This window comes from Salmo salar, chromosome ssa06 (assembly GCF_905237065.1).
Source record: "Salmo salar chromosome ssa06, Ssal_v3.1, whole genome shotgun sequence".
In the NCBI taxonomy this organism is placed as follows: domain Eukaryota; kingdom Metazoa; phylum Chordata; class Actinopteri; order Salmoniformes; family Salmonidae; genus Salmo; species Salmo salar.
In genome coordinates this window covers 17,520,511-17,533,038 of record NC_059447.1, presented here as the reverse complement: position 1 = coordinate 17,533,038, position 12,528 = coordinate 17,520,511, and the positions used below count along the sequence as shown (strand labels likewise).

The 12,528-nt window shown below is 44.6% G+C and overlaps 1 long non-coding RNA gene across 1 annotated transcript; it reads right to left on the bottom strand.

The window, feature by feature from the left end:
• Window positions 1-6,693: 6,693 nt before the first annotated feature.
• On the bottom strand, window positions 6,694-9,879 carry LOC106606407 (uncharacterized). Its single transcript, XR_006770159.1, has 3 exons — window positions 8,696-9,879; window positions 8,318-8,497; window positions 6,694-8,153 (listed from the first exon to the last, which is right to left on the bottom strand). It is a non-coding gene; the product is annotated as an uncharacterized lncRNA (long non-coding RNA).
• Between the last annotated feature and the right edge of the window lie 2,649 nt (window positions 9,880-12,528).

Sequence of the window (12,528 nt, the reverse complement as noted above, 5' to 3'; positions counted from 1 at the left end):
GTAATGGAATATTTTGACATTTTTTGTCACGAAATGCGCTCGTGCATTACCCTTTGGATAGTGACCTGAACGCACAAACAAAACGGAGGTATTTGGATATAACTATGGATTATTTGGAACCAAAACAACATTTGTGGTTGAAGTAGAAGTCCTGGGAGTGCATTATGACGAAGATCAGCAAAGGTAAACCAATTTTTCTAATAGTAATTCGGAGTTTAGGTTGCCCCGACGTTGGCGGGTGTCTGAATAGCTAGCCTGTGATGGCTGAGCTATGTACTCAGAATATTGCAAAATGTGCTTTCGCCGAAAAGCTATTTTAAAATCTGACATAGCGGTTGCATAAAGGAGTTCTGTATCTAGAATTCTTAAAAGAATTGTTGTGTATTTTTTCAACGTTTATGATGAGTAATTTAGTAAATTCACCGGACGTTTTCGGTGGGTATGCTAGTTCTGAACATCACATGCTAATGTAAAAAGCTGGTTTTTGATATAAATATGAACTTGATTGAACAAAACATGCATGTATTGTATAACATAATGTCCTAGGAGTGTCATCTGATGAAGATCATCAAAGGTTAGTGCTGCATTTAGCTGTGGTTTGGGTTTTTGTGACATATATGCTTGCTTTGAAAATGGCTGTGTGATTATTTTTGGCTGGGTACTCTCCTGACATAATCTAATGTTTTGCTTTCGCTGTAAAGCCTTTTGGAAATCGGACAATGTGGTTGGATTAACGAGAGTCTTATCTTTCAAATGGTGTAAAATATTAATATGTTTGAGAAATTGAAGTTATAGCATTTTTGAGGTATTTGTATTTCGCGCCACGCTATTCCACTGCCTGTTGAATAGAGTGGGACGCTAACGTCCCACCTAGCCCATAGAAGTTAAAGAGGTGGGGTTTCAGGTGTCTCCGGAAGGTGGTGATTGACTCTGCTGTCCTGGCGTTGTGAGGGAGCTTGTTCCACCATTGGGGTGCCAGAGCAGCGAACAGTTTTGACTGGGCTGAGCGGGAACTGTGCTTCCGCAGAGGTAGGGAGGCGAGCAGGCCAGAGGTGGATGAACGCAGTGCCCTTCTTTGGGTGTAGGGACTGATCAGAGCCTGAAGGTACGGAGGTGCCGTTCCCCTCACAGCTCCGTAGGCAAGCACCATGGTCTTGTAGCAGATGCGAGCTTCAACTGGAAGCCAGTGGAGTGTGCGGTGGAGCGGGGTGACGTGAGAGAACTTGGGAAGGTTGAACACAAGATGGGCTGCGGCGTTCTGGATGAGTTGTAGGGGTTTAATGGCACAGGCAGGGAGCCCCGCCAGCAGTGAGTTGCAGTAATCCAGATGGGAGATGACAAGTGCCTGGATTAGGACCTGCGCCGCTTCTTTGTAAGGCAGGGTCATACTCTGCGAATGTTGTAGAGCATGAACCTACAGGATCGGGACACCGCCTTGATGTTAGCGGAGAACGACAGGGTGTTGTCCAGGGTCACGCCAAGGCTCTTAGCACTCTGGGAGGAGGACACAATGGAGTTGTCAACCGTGATGGCGAGATCATGGAACGGGCAGTCCTTCCCCGGGAGGAAGAGCAGCTCCGTCTTGCCGAGGTTCAGCTTGAGGTGGTGATCTGTCATCCACACTGATATGTCTTTCAGACATGCAGAGATGCGATTCGCCACCTGGTTATCAGAAGGGGGAAAGGAGAAGATGAATTGTGTGTCGTCTGCGTAGCAATGATAGGAGAGACCATGTGAGGATATGACAGAGCCAAGTGAGTTGGTGTATAGCGAGAATAGGAGAGGGACTAGAACTGAGCCCTGGGGGACACCAGTGGTGGGAGATGGATTCTCGCCACGCCACCTGGTAGGAGCGACCTGTCAGGTAGGACGCAATCCAAGAGTGAGCAGCGCTAGAGATGCCCAACTCGGAGAGGGTGGAGAGGAGGATCTGATGGTTCACAGTATCAAAGGCAGCAGATAGGTCTAGAAGGATGAGAGCAGAGGAGAGAGAGTTAGCTTTAGCAGTGCGGAGAGCCTCCGTGACACAGAGAAGAGCAGTCTCAGTTGAATGACCAGTCTTGAAACCTGACTGATTTGGATCAAGAAGGTCATTCTGAGAGAGATAGCAAGAGAGCTGGCCAAGGACTGCACGCTCAAGAGTTTTGGAGAGAAAAGAAAGAAGGGATACTGGTCTGTAGTTGTTGACACCGGAGGGATCGAGTGTAGGTTTTTTGAGAAGGGGTGCAACTCTCGCTCTCTTGAAGACGGAAGGGACGTAGCCAGCGGTCAAGGATGAGTTGATGAGCGAGGTGAGAAGGTCTCCGGAAATGGTCTGGAGAAGAAAGGAGGGGATAGGGTCAAGCGGGCAGGTTGTTGGGCGGCCGGCCGTCACAAGTCGCAAGATTTCATCTGGAGAGAGAGGGGAGAATGAGGTCAAAGCATAGGGTAGGGCAACGTGAGCTGGACCAGCGGTGTCGTTTGACTTAACAAACGAGGATCGGATGTTGTCAACCTTCTTTTCAAAACGGGTGACGAAGTCATCCGCAGAGAGGAAGGAGGGGGGGGAGGGGGAGGAAGATTCAGGAGGGAGGAGAAGGTGGCAAAGAGCTTCCTAGGGTTAGAGGCAAATGCTTGGAATTTAGAGTGGTAGAAAGTGTCTTTAGCAGCAGAAACAGAGGAAGAAAATGTAGAGAGGAGGGAGTGAAAAGATGCCAGGTCCGCAGGGAGGCTAGTTTTCCTCCATTTCCGCTCGGCTGCCCAGAGCCCTGTTCTGTGAGCTCGCAATGAGTCATCAAGCCACGGAGCAGGAGGGGAGGACCGAGCCGGCCGTGAGGAGAGGGGACATAGAGAGTCAAAGGATGCAGAAAGGGAGGAGAGGAGGGTTGAGGAAGCAGAATCAGGAGATTGGTTGGAGAAGGATTGAGCAGAGGGAAGAGATGATAGGATGGAAGAGGAGAGAGTAGCAGGAGAGAGAAAGCGAAGGTTGCGACCGTGCAATACCATCTGAGTAGGGGCAGAGTGAGTAGTGTTGGAGGAGAGCGAGAGGGAAAAGGATACAAGGTAGTGGTTGGAGACTTGGAGGGGAGTTGCAGTGAGATTAGTAGAAGAACAGCATCTAGTAAAGATGAGGTCAAGCGTATTGCCTGCCTTGTGAGTAGGGGGGGACGGTGAGAGGGTGAGGTCAAAAGAGGAGAGGAGTGGAAAGAAGGAGGCAGAGAGAAATGAATCAAAGGTAGACGTAGGGAGGTTAAAGTCACCCAGAACTGTGAGGGGTGAGCCATCCTCAGGAAAGGAACTTATCAAGGCGTCAAGCTCATTGATGAACTCTCCAAGGGAACCTGGAGGGCGATAAATGATAAGGATGTTAAGCTTGAATGGGCTAGTGACTGTGACAGCATGGAATTCAAAGGAGAAGATAGACAGATGGGTCAGGGGAGAAAGAGAGAATGTCCACTTGGGAGAGATGAGGATTCCAGTGCCACCACCCCGCTGACCAGATGCTCTCGGGGTATGCGAGAACACGTGGTCAGACGAGGGGAGAGCAGTAGGAGTAGCAGTGTTTTCTGTGGTAATCCATGTTTCCGTCAGCACCAAGAAGTCGAGGGACTGGAGGGTAGCATAGGCTGAGATTAACTCTGCCTTGTTGGCCGCAGACCGGCAGTTCCAGAGGCTGCCGGAGACCTGGAACTCCACGTGGGTCGTGCGCGCTGGGACCACCACATTAGAGTGGCAGCGGCCACGCGGTGTGAAGCGTTTGTGTGGCCTGTGCAGAGAGGAGAGAACAGGGATAGACAGACACATAGTTGACAGGCTACAGGAGAGGCTACGCTAATGCAAAGGAGATTGGAATGAAAATTAACTAAACAACTGGGGAAGCGAGAGAACTGGGCCTCCCTCACTAACCATTCACTGAAACACTCAAATATAACTTTTCCAACTTCCACTTTAGAAATTATAATTGATGTAAACTACAGTGGTTCAATGTTTCCAGGAATAGGCTCAAACTTAGTTTATTCAGCTAGATAACTTGGTACAGTATTCTTCCGTGAAACCCACCCAGTGCACCGTATCCTATGATGCCTTATCTAACTAGCATGCTAGCATCCAATAACACACGGTTAGCACCAATACTTGGTTACAACAAACTACCAATGGATCATTCGTGTCCGTGTCTAGTTCCTTTCATAACGCAGAAGTAATTAAACGTTGGCTAGCTAACACAAAGTCAGTCCTGCTAGCTACACAAGTGGACTACACGTCTCGAAAGTTCAGAAAGTTAAGCTTACGTTGCAAAAATCTTATTGACTAAAAATGATACAGTGCTGGTAGAGTTGGCTAGCTAGCAATGGCTGCGTTTACCTTTATCTTTAAATACAACAACCTTACAGTGAAATGCTTACTTACGAGCCCCTAACCAACAGTGCATTTAAAAAAAAATACAGATAAGATTAAGAGATAAAAGTAATAAGTAATTAAAGAGCATTAGTAAAAAACTAACAATATATACAGGGGGGTGCTGGTACAGAGTCAATGTGCGGGGGCACCGATTAGTTGAGGTAGTATGTTCATGTAGGTAGAGTTATTAAAGTGACTATTCATAGATGATAACAGAGAGTGGTGTGGAGAGGGGGGTAGCCATTTGACTAGATGTTCATGAGTCTTATGACTTGGGGGTAGAAGCTGTTTAGAAGCCTCTTGGACCTAGACTTGATGCTCCAGTACTGCTTGCCGTGCAGTAGCAGAGAAAGCAGTCTATGACTAGGGTGGCTGGAGTCTTTGACAATTTTTAGGGCCTTCCTCTGACACCGCCTGGTATAGAGGTCCTGGATGGCAGGAAGGTTGGCCCCAGTGATGTACTGGGCCACTCGCACTACCCTCTGTAGTGTCTTGCGGTTGGAGGACGAGCAGTTGCCATACCAGGCAGTGATGCAACCAGTCAGGATCCTCTCGATGGTGCAGCTGTTGAACCTTTTGAGGATCTGAGGAACCATGACATATCTTTTCAGTTTCCTGAGGGGGAATAGGTTTTGTCGTGCCCGCTTCACAACTGTCTTGGTGTGCTTGGACCATGTTAGTTTGTTGATGATGTGGACACCAAGGAACTTGAAGCTCTCAACCTGCTCCACTGCAGCCCCGTCGATGAGAATGGGGGCGTGCTCGGTCCTCCTTTTCCTGTAGTCTACAATCATCTCCTTTGTCTTGATCACGTTGAGGGAGAGGTTGTTGTCCTGGCACCACACGGCCAGGTCTCTGACTTCTTCCCTATAGGCTGGCTCGTCGTTGTCGGTGATCAGGCCTACCACTGTTGTGTCATCGGCAAATCTAATGATGGTGTTGGAGTCGTGCCTGGCCGTGCAGTCATGAGTGAATAGGGAGTACAGGAGGGGGCTGAGCACGCACCCCTAAGGGGCCCCTGTGTTGAGGATCAACGTGGCAAATGTGTTGTTACCTACCCTTACCACCTGGGGGCAGCCCGTCAGGAAGTTCAGGATCCAGTTGCAGAGGGAGGTGTTTAGTCCCAGGATCCTTAGCTTATTGATGAGCTTTGACGGCACTATGGTTTTGAACGCTGAGCTGTAGTCAATTAATAGCATTCTCACATAGGTGTTCCTTTTGTCCAGGTGGGAAAGGGCAGTGTGGAGTGCAATAGAGATTGCATCATCTGTTGATCTTTTGGGGCGGTATGCAAATTGGATTGGGTCTAGGGTTTCTGGGATGATGGTGTTGATGTGAGCCATGACCAGCCTATCAAAGCACTTAATGGCTACAGACGTGAGTGCTATGGGCCGGTAGTCATTTAGGCAGGTTACCTTAGTGTTCTTGGGCACAGGCACTATCGTAGAGAGAGAGAGACAGACGAAAATAGCAGGTACCGGGACAAGGTAGCGAGTTCTGTGAACAGGTCAGGGTTCCATAGCAGCAGCACGACCAGGTGGACTGGGGACAGCCAGGAGTCATTAGGCCAGGTAGTCCTTAGGCATGGTCCTAGGGCTCAGGTCCTACGGGAGTGGAGGGAGAGAGATAGAGAGAATTAGAGGGAGCATTCTTAAATTCACACAGGACACCAGATAAGACAGGAGAATTACACCAGATATAACAGACTGACCCTAGGCCCCCAGCACATAGACTATTGCAGCATAGACACTGGAGGCTGAAACAGAGGGGGTTGGGGGTGTTAGGGTTTGACCAACTATTTGTTTGCATAACCTATATAATATAACAAAGAAGCTATGCTATAATATTAAGTTTATACTCTATATGATAAGAGCATACTGCTGTGTGAGAGGGAGGGGCTCATGGGATGGTGAGTCATATGGAAAGAATGCAGATGCTGTGAATCAGGGATGTGGAAGAGCTTGTTAAAATCTGGTTTTCATTCCCTCATTACGTGTTGTGTATTTAACCCTCTGTTCCCCCCATGTCTATGTGTGGAATTGTTTGTTGTAAGTCCTTGTGCACGTTGTTTTCTGGTGCGCGTCGGTTTTTGGCCCCATTTGCTTGTTATTTTTAAGTGCCGTTGGTTTATGATTAAACTGCTCCGGCTATTGCCTAGTTCTGCTCTCCTGCGTCTGACTTCACTGCCACCAGTTACGCACCGCGTTACAATAAATAAATGGAATAGCGAGTCCTCTCTGTTACAGCATGACTGTAATGCATCACACAAGTAGGTGTTACTGGTGGTGGGAGTTTGAGTTCGCCCCAAAACCTGTTTTATTTCACTTTGAGATAAAAATGTATTTTGCCAGAGAGATCTGGTCCAAGTTATAGCAGCAAACTGGAAGGAAACTATAAAACATACAACCAACCTTTAAGAATTCTAATTTATTGATGGATTCAAAATATTTACAAGATAAGTTTGTGTCATAAAGTAACATCATTTTAGGTATTGATCATGCTGTCTGTTGTTTTAGTCTGCTGTTTTAGCTGTGGTTTCACTGAATGGTCTGCATTCAAACAAGTTCAGTGTCACACCCTTTCTGCAGTTTCCTGTCACATCAGAAATGTGTTCATTTTCATTTCATTCATTTTCCACTGTGACACAAAGCACATGGCAGACTATTTGATAAGGGACAAAGTTGATAGCTTATTACAATTAAACATCCCCCAATATAAATAAATAAAAATAAACAACCAAACACAAAGACCAAACCAAAAAGTAAAACAACTTCAAAATGTATTCCCAAAGTTGCTGCTTTCTATGTCTTGTTGTTAGTGGTAATAATTATATTGTTTGTCCGAGCTGTAATTCACAACGCTCAATGGCAGAAACCATTTACTTGCCTTAATCACAGTTGAGTGATTAAAGAACACCATTGTTCTTGTAGTTTCAGAGGAAACTTCCAAGTCAAACACAGCAAAAACACCATGTATAAAACCTGTGTGGAACAAAACCTAAATGTTCAAAAGCTTTTTCTATCATTTTTCTAAGACATTTTCTCTTGTGTAGTGTACAAAACTCATATTGCTGCAGACATCCTGATCACATAATAGAAGTTTACACAGTCACAGTTTGCACTTGGTTTGCAAATGACGGCCAAATGCACACTGTTCATGGGTGCTAAGTAGACCTATGCCTTAAGACCATGTTCCAAAGCATTTGCTGCCATTTGTCTAAGACCATTCAGTTTTTCCCTTGTGTAGTAGGATCCCAAAATCATTTTGCTCAGGACATCCTGATCATTGAAAATAAGTTTACTCAGGCACTCCGTTTCGGCACAGTTTCCGTAGGGAAAGTCATTTCTGTCCATCTCAGGGTTTGAGAGAGAGAAAAGATCCCCACAGTTCTTGCACGGCCTTCGGTCTTCATAAAAGTTGGTCTGGGGATTCCTGTAGAATGCGCTGCATTTTACGGTGACAGGGAATCTGATACCGTTTCCCTGTTCATCATGTCTGAATGACAACACTGCATAAGACACATAGTCATGCCACACATGTAGACATGACCAATTGATCATAAAGTTCTTTTCTCGCTCCCCTCTGCAGGACAGGGATGCTCCATAGTACTTCACTCCGTTGGTTTCGTTGTAGCACACAGCAATGACAGTAGCCTCCAGAGTGTAGTAGTGTGTGTAGTTACTCTCGCCTTTTCTTCTGGTGGGCAAGGTCAATGCTTTCAGGAAACGTTGAAGAAAGTATTTTATTTGATCTTCATGACCATAAATCCTGACAGCCTGAAAAACAAACAAGTAAAACATGCAATATTCAATAAGCTACAAGGACAATACATGTTTTCTATAAGGTGTTTTATTGTCATTGTTTATTGTTAATTTTGTTGATGTGGAAATTGGTCGAGGACAAAAGCTTCAGGTTAAATACATTCCATTTACACACTTACCAAAGTCAGAAGAATGGAAAATGGAGTCTGGTGGGGTGGATCCTTGTAATTGTGGAATGCCTGTGGAAATCTTCTTTCTAAATCGTACATCACAAGCCTACCCTCTGGAGACTCAAAGAAGGCATTTGGAAGAAGACTGGCCTGATGAATGTGACCTAAGAAAAAGATGCTATGAAGCAACTTTTAACAAACATGAATAATTAATAACTTAATTAACGAACAATGTATACATTGTATAACAAGATCAATTAATAATTGTTTGTTCTTGAAACAATTAATTTGTAACATGATGAAATGTATACTAAACCAAAAATATGCTAAATATGTGGGAATGTATTTTAGGAGTATGATTAGTGTATTTAATTAGGCGATGTGTACCATATTCACGTAATCTTGTATTCCGTCAACTCCCATCCACAGGGGAATACGCCAAAGCTTTATAACCTGTCCAATAAATGCTGTTCCTGATGACTTTAAGCTTCCATCATTTCTTTTCCTCCGTTCTCAATAAGTAGCTGTTGGTCTCCTAAAAAGGGGTATTGTAAAGTTTAATAAAGATCACATACAGTAAGTAATGATTTTTACAAAATGCTGTTCAAACCCAATTCAAGCAGCCCTTCTCTGTTTGAGCTGTGTTATCCCATTTTCCCTGCATAATGTGAAAGCAAGTTGAGTTTCCTTATTTTTTACTGTCTTTTTCGTTTTCTTGAGTACACAAATTGGCAGCATTTGTTATAGTTGTGCAATTTCACTAGTTAAGCAATTTAACAACTCTGATCAACTACAATACTAGGTAATTAACAATTGAACTTTATTACAATAACTAGAAAAACAGTTTAACACAAATGATATATTAAATTCTACAGCTCAATAACATAATAATTGTCCTATCAAGTTTGTACAGCAAAATGTGCTCTGGAAATAAATCTGCATGTTAACTACTTCTGAACAGATTAAAGGGATAGTTCAGCGTAATTACATTTTTAGATAGTTGTTTTCTTACCTTGAATGCAGTATGTGAATAAGAACTAACTGTAATCCACAATTTGGTTTCGATTAACTAGCCACTGCTAACAAATGAGAGTTGGCACTACTTTCAAGTCAACCTCTCATGGGTCGATACCCATAGACTTCCAGCTCGCGAAACAACCTCTAACTTCCTTCATACTAGATGGACACAGAGACATAAAAAGTGTATCTACAAGTTCATCTGACTCTGGGGAAGTAGATAAAGGGCCTCATTGCCAAAAGGCCTAAGTATCCCATTAAATCATGCCATAATCATTGCAAAATAATGTAAAACCAAGTCATCGACTAACAATCAATTTAAGAGATGATTTTGGACATGACATTTAAAACATACTGAAAGGGGTAAAGGGACGTCTTTTTATTTTTGGTCCTAAAATGCTTATTAGCATTTGTTGTAACTGGCTAGTTAATCAAATAAAAGTGTGGATTGCAGTCTGCCCTTGTCCATAGACTGCTTTCAAAATAAGGAAACATATTTGCTGAACTAACTATTTTAATAATATCTACAATTATCTCACAAATGCACTCCTTAAAAATATATAGTCTATATTATTCTTGCACTATCATAAGTGATCACAATTGACACTAACCTTGTAGGTGGTAACTGCCCCTGTAAATAGAAAAACGAATCTTTAACGAACTTAATGTAATATTAATATGGTATTAATAGTAATATTTAGATAATTAATATTGTAATTTGTATTATTGATTTCTACTTACAAAGTTGTTCATGATTGCCGTGGGTGCTGAAGCCAAGCAAATGAATGACTGAGAGTTAAAATGTTTTAGGGTGGGGCACAGAAGAGAAGAAAGAAGTAACATCCATACAGATTTTAACATATTAATTTACCCAGCTGCAGTTATTGTTATGGGTGTAAAATGGCACAGTGATGCCATCTGTTGGTAAATGTTAATTACTGCAACTCCAGTGTTTTTACCGGTGTGCTTGAAATACCCGGCTGTATTGCAATATACTGAACAAGACTGGTTACTCGCATCAATGCCTCTGTCTCGTCATTTAACATTCAACTACTGCATCAGGCACTCACACACGCTCCATGCATGAACGACACCCGGTGTTCAGCTTACAAACAGAGCAAGTGGATGTTGAACACATCAACCAGGCTGACTACCTCAATGTTACGGACCAGCGCCTTATACAAATCAGACAGCACACAGACAGGGACGAGCAACTCCAGGCATTGAGGTCTGTGATTCTGATGGGCTGGCCCGACTGCAAGGAAGAAACTGCTTTAGCCGTCAGAGATTATTGGCCAGTCAAAGAGGAGCTCAGTGTTCAAAATGGAGTAATATTCAAGGGTCAGAAAGTCGTTATTCCCCGGTCTCTGCGCCTTGAGATGTTGGCGCGCGTTTACTCAAGTCACATAGGAGGTGAGGCCTGTTACAGACAAGCACGTGACACACTGTATTGGCCAGGAATGCAGAGTGAAATCAAAGACTGTCAGTAAATGCGCAATCTGCAATGAATATGCCATTGAGCAACAGAGAGAGACGATGATGTCCCACGAGCTACCGATGCGCCCCTGGCAGATAGTAAGTCTAGATCTCTTCCAGCACAGTAGCAAAGACTTTCTGCTGGCAGTCGATCATTACTCAGACTTCTGGGAGATTGACCTCCTCCCCGACCTCTCAGCAGAGACAACGATCAAACGCTGCAAGGCTCAGTTTGCCCGCTATGGCCAGCCAGATAGGGCAATTTCAGACAATGGACCCCAATTGTCCGGAGTTGAGTTCCGGAAATTTGCTGCAGACTGGGAATTCGAGCACGTCACTTCATCACCACGACACCCAAAAGCTAATGGGAAGGCGGAGTCCGCAGTCAAAATCGCAAAGAACCTCTGCAAAAAAGCTCTGCGAGAGGGCAAAGATGCCTGGAAAGCAATCCTGCAATGGCGCAATACCCCGACAGAAGGCATGGATAGCAGCCCGGCCCAGCGCCTCATGGCACGGTGCTTAAAAGCAGCTCTGCCAGTAGCCAGCACTCTCCTTGAGCCATGTGTGGTGACAGACGTGCTGGTGAAGCTACGTCACAGAAGACAGGTCTCCAAGTTCATCTATGACAAATCAGCAAAAGACTTACCTGAGCTCAGGGTGGGTGAAACGGTGCAGATGAAGCCACTACCAGGGGACCGGACGGGCCTCTGGAGACTCTGATCCTGTGTACAGAAAGTGGCACAACGCTCCTACTTGGTCGAAGTGAATGGATCACTGTACCGTCGTAACAGGGTTGACCTTCGGATTGCTGAGCCAGCACCTACTCAGAACCCTGATGGTCAAAGGGGTTGCATGACGAAAGACAGAACCCCAGCAAGTCACATGGGGCCTGAGGCACTGGGTGAAGAGCCAGGGGATCACAGGTCGGCCGCTCCCTCGCCCATCAATACTCCCCTTAGACAGTCAGGTGACACCCGGATGCTTGAAATACCCGGATGTATTGCAATATACTGAACAAGACTGGTTACTCGCATCAATGCCTCTGTCTCGTCATTTAACATTCAACAGTTATGTTTTTCTTTTGGACATTAAATCGATAGGCAAAATGACATTTTGACGTGAAGGATCCGGAAAGCTAGTAGCTATTTTGTGCATGTTACGCCATCATACCTTAGTGCAGTGCTCACTGACAAGAAATCTTACAGATAGAAGTTGTTACCCAGACATGTCACAGGGCTATAAAGCTGAAGCATGCCCTTACATCTATGGTAGTGAGAGGAAGTCCAGTTGTGCATGGGAGAGGATGGAAGCAGGTGAACCTGGGCCCACATTCTGCTAATATTCTCATCGATGAAGCATCTGATCTCAATACATGTTTCTGTTCCCAAAAATAGAATTTGTTATGAACACAGTGCACCAAGTTTTATAGACTTGACGCTTTGCCAAATTATTTAAAAGGTGCGTTGTTTAGAAGGCGAGGAAGGTCGAATCGAGTTTGAATCGAGGAGGCGTTCCCAAACGGAAATATGCAAATACACAATACAATACTCCAATAGGATCTCGCTATATTCTTGGCTTTGCCCACCTCATTGGTTGTTCTGCTCACTATGCTTCATTTGCTCCCACTGTAAACGACGCAGATGAATTATCTTGGGTTAGTTATAAATACCTTTGGTACCAATTCAATTTCAATACAATTTAAGGGGCTTTATTGGCATGGGAAACAT